Source organism: Diceros bicornis, chromosome 18 (assembly GCF_020826845.1).
Source record: "Diceros bicornis minor isolate mBicDic1 chromosome 18, mDicBic1.mat.cur, whole genome shotgun sequence".
Lineage (NCBI taxonomy): Eukaryota > Metazoa > Chordata > Mammalia > Perissodactyla > Rhinocerotidae > Diceros > Diceros bicornis.
In genome coordinates, this window is record NC_080757.1 from 35,630,077 (window position 1) to 35,634,894 (window position 4,818).

Consider the following 4,818-nt stretch of genomic DNA (forward strand, 5'->3'; position numbering starts at 1 on the left):
AAGTCTAGTTAATAACTGCTTGCACTTGGGAAGCACCCATTATTCACACACACCACAGTCACTTCCTTACACACCCATTACTCCTCTAGACTGTGTAGTCATCTCTAATCCTTTTGGAACTGAGGGATCAAGTACCAGAGAGCTGCCTCCGTGCAATCACAATGTCTTACTTGTCTCCCCCAGTACATGCAACAGGCCACTGCTCCCTAATCTCCAAATTCTCAATAGCTCAGCTTTGATGATGGGGAAAGGAGACACAGGTATTACATGAACACTTACGGCACCCAATTGTTCAAAGAGCAGAAAATGTTTTAAATAGCACAGGTGGAGAAGTGTGTACCATTTCATCCATGGAATGTCATTACTGAGACCTGAATCTGCAGTCTGCTTAGTACTCATGGGCCTCTTCCGGCAGAAGCATCTTAGCACTGAATGTAAGCTCAGCATCCAAGTTATATGTTCTTCAAAGATAACATGGCCCCTAAAGCAAGCCAATTCCACCTAGCGCTCAGTGTTCACAATCCTCTATGCCAGAAGATTGTGATACGGGATGACAGGAGGTCAGTCCCCAAGTGCCATCTCCCTAAGGTACTTTCAACTTTGTTTTGAATACGGAAAATTTAGGCAGAGGCTCAAAGCGGTCATGTTAACGGCTCCAAATCACCATTTGTGGAAAAGTGAGATTTTAGGTTTTGTTTTCAAGTAAACATGGTAGAATAAATTTGAAAAACATTACTGTTGGGAGGAAAGCTTACACCACCCTGACAGAACCTACACAAGTGTTGCCTAGTAGTTAATTACAATAAGACTGACGAGGGCAGCAATTTAATTCACAAGGTTGATGAACAAAATTCAATATCCATTCCAAGTTAGTAAACACAGCCTGTGCCAAAAAACATTATAAAAACTTTTTTATAACATGAATAGTCTTAAGGCTGCAGATAAATAAAAGTCTGAAGAGCGTCAAAAGTAATTTTTATTATAGTTCTCATGCATAGATTGTGAAAATCAGTTTAAGGTGCAATTCCACTGAACGACTTTTTTAAGTCACTGAAATGAACCAGGTATCAGAATGTAATCCTAAAAAGTTCCAGAACATGCGGCCGGCCCAGCGGCGCAGTGGTTAAGTGCGTGCGCTCTGCTTCAGCGGCCTGAGGGTTCGCAGGTTCGGATCCCAGGCGCACACCGACACACCACTCGTCAAAGCCGTGCTGGGGTGGCGTCCCATGTCAAGTAGAAGAAGATGGGCACAGATGTTAGCCCAGGGCCAATCTCCCTCAGCAAAAAGACTGGCATTAGATGTTAGCTCAGAGCTGGTCTTCCTCACACACACACACAAGTTGCAGGACATATTTAGGTTAAAATATGGAATGATCTAGAATTCTTAGCCATTCACAACTTATGTTCATTTACAAGGGGGTGACTGGTAACTCACAGCACTGCCCCCTTTCACTCCTCTCAGTGCACAAGACCTCCCTAGACAGCTCTCAGGCCTGAGGGAGCCGCTGTGAGGGCCAACTCCACTAGGGTAAGGAGCTACCCCTATTTTGCTCACTGTTGTACAGAAGGTTATCAGAAAAGCACCTGGCCTGAAAGTGGCACTCAAAGATGTTTGAATGAACTCACGGCTAAGCCCTGAGCTCACAGTGAGGGGGTGGGTTCCTGGTCTCACCTGGGGAGCATGACGATGGGTAAGAGAGCCACCGCTAACTGATCTAGGGCCTTACTACGTGAACTCGATGCACCTGCAGGTGCATTTCAAGATTAAATCACTTCCCTGTTAAAGAGCAAACTTGCCCAACATTTCATGGTACCCTACTACGAGCAGCAGCAGCAGCCTCTCTAGGGTGACAATCTAATGTGAACGAGGGGAAGGACATGCTGACACATGGCTCAGGAGTATGGCTCTTCTCACCCCAACAGCTTCCCTTCCTCAAATAGCATAAACCTGAGAAAAGCCTCCTTGGAAGCTGCTTAAACAAGCAGAACAGGGCCAACCCCATGGCTTAGTGGTTAAGTGCGCGCGCTCCGCCGCTGGCGGCCCGGGGTTCAGATCCTGGGCGCGCACCGACGCACCACTCCTCCGGCCACGCTGAGGCCGCGTCCCACGTCCAGCAACTAGAAGGATGTGCAGCTATGACATACAACTATCTACTGGGGCTTTGGGGGAAAAAAATAAATAAAATTAAAAAAAAAAAAAACAAGCACAACAAAAGCATCAGCTTCCAGGCTGACACCCAAATGAAAATTATGTCAAGATAAAAATATTACAAAAAACACATTTAGGTCCTGTTTCTAGCTTTTAAAGAACTACAATTACGACTCTAGGGCCGGCCCTGTGGCTTAGTGGTTAAGTGCGCAGGCTCCGGTGCTGGCAGCCCGGGTTCGGATCCCGGGCACGCACCACTGCACCGCTTCTCCAGCCAAGCTAAGGCCGCGTCCCGCATACAGCAACTAGAAGGATGTGCAACTATGACATACAACTATCTACTGGGGCTTTGGGGGAAAAATAAATAGAATTATATATATAAAAAAAGACTAAATTTGGCTGGCACTGAAGAAACAGTACCTCAAGTCTGCTACTCATTGAAGGAGGGTTAATTTCATGAAGTACATTATGCTTATGTATCTATTTTATTAATCACTACCTATACCAAGACCTTTTCCCATTCATTTTTTAAATTTAAATTTTATTAAGAAATATCATATATACAAAAGCACATAAACATAATTTAAAAAAGAAATTGCCCACCCAGCTTTAGCAACAGATCATCATCACCAGTTCCTCTGAAGTCCTCCTTGCCCTCCACCCTCCAATGCAATGGATAACAATGAATTTTGTGTTCATCATTTCCTTACTTTTCTTTCATTTACCATATATTTAACAGCCTGGTTTTGACCTTCACAGAAATGGAACCATAGTGGATGTATTCTTCTGCAACTTGCTTTTGTAACCATCATGTTGAGATTCATCCTTGTTCACGTGTAGCTGTAGTTCAGTCTAACTTCTGTGGAATTCCATTGTAGGAATACACCACAATATTTATCCAGTGGACTGTGGATAGACATTTGGGGTCTCTCCAGTTTTTGTTTTTGTTTCCTTTTCTTCCTATTACAAACGATGCTGTTCTGACATTTTTACATCCATCTCCTGGCACACATGTGTTAAAAGTTTCTCTCTACCGTATGTATCTAGGGGTGAAATAGCCACAAGAGAAGTTATGGCACAGCCAGTTATGCCAAATTGTTTTCCGAAGCTGTTGTTCCTAAATATTCTTAAAGCTGTTGACAGCTGATCTACTTGAGATGGCTGAGGGGAGTAAGTAGATCAACTATCAAACTCTCAAACTGCACTTTTAAAATAGGAAATTCAAAAATCTGAGACAACAATGAAAAATACATTTACTTCTCTGCTTTGGTTTACCTGAAATGTACTTGTAAAAACTACATTTTTAAACTTAAAAGGGCTATCTCCTACGTCTCAAGAAGATAAATGGTTCTAAATATACTAAGCAAAACAACAAGGTTCAGAACATATGATGTACTATCATATATAAAAAAAGATCTATACAGATATGTTTACACCCCTCACCTCCCCACAAAAACCCACTTGGAAGAACACTGTTAACAGTAGTAGCTCCTGGAGAGGAAGAACAGAGGGACAGGAGTAGAAGGGACACACAGATCACTAAACACTTCTACTGTTGTTTTTTTTTTGAACCATGTACAAGCATTACAATTATAATACAAAAATTTTTTAAAGTAGTCTCCTGGGGTTCTTTCATAAATAACTAAAATTCAGTCCAAACTCAAACTTGAAACCAACCCTGAATGAAGTCCCATCCTACAGAAAATATACATAATAAATTCTCAAGTGTTCTTTTTCATGCACTTTAGAATAATGTTTAAAAACAGTCACACAGCTCATCTACAATGCATTTTTCAAGGCATAGAACATACGCAAGCTCAAGAAACTTCCACCCTAAATTGTTGAGTTTTAACCCCTCTAGAAACTTGAATCAGAAGGTGGCTGAACTCAACCCATACATGGTCAAAGTGTTCTTAGACCCTGGATACAGGGTCAGTTATCCTCTGCCAACACTAACAATATTGAAAAAAAACTAGACATATCTGCAGGTAAGTAATACTATCTATAAGGAGAGGAGGTAAATATCTAAACTGGGCAAGATGACTAGTGTATTATAAGCTCAAAGAAAGCAAGAAAGGTGTTTTAACCCAAATTGAAAAATAAACGTATTGTTATCTGTTTGAAGAAAAACTGTCTTTAATAAAAAGGGAGACGACGCATAGTCTCTCTCTACATCGCAGAGGGGAGGATGCCTAAGCAGCAGACTGAGTTACCTAGCCCCTTTGAGGCAAAATGAAAAGTAAGCTATCAGACCAGTACTATAGTTGATGACTCTGGGCAATTAAAAGTTCATTCAATTTATTTTAACTAATGAACTGTTTTTTGAGTCCTTACCTTTTAGAGATTACATGCTGAAATATTGACAGATTAAATGATATGTCTGAGACTTGCTTGAAAATAACAGGGGGTAGGAGATACATATACACATACACAGATGAAGACTGGCCACTGAGTCTTACTGGTGATTAGTTTTAATAGAGGTTAATTATACTGTTCTACTTTTGTGTGTCTTAAATTTTCCAAACTAAAAAGTTAAAAAAAAAAAAAAAAAACTGCTCTGATTCCAATCTTATCACATAATCTTCTGATTAATAAAAATTGGCTTACCTTACAGGCTTTTCAAAGAGAAAATGTGCTTTAACAAACTGACAGTTTTTTGGTCTGTGTGG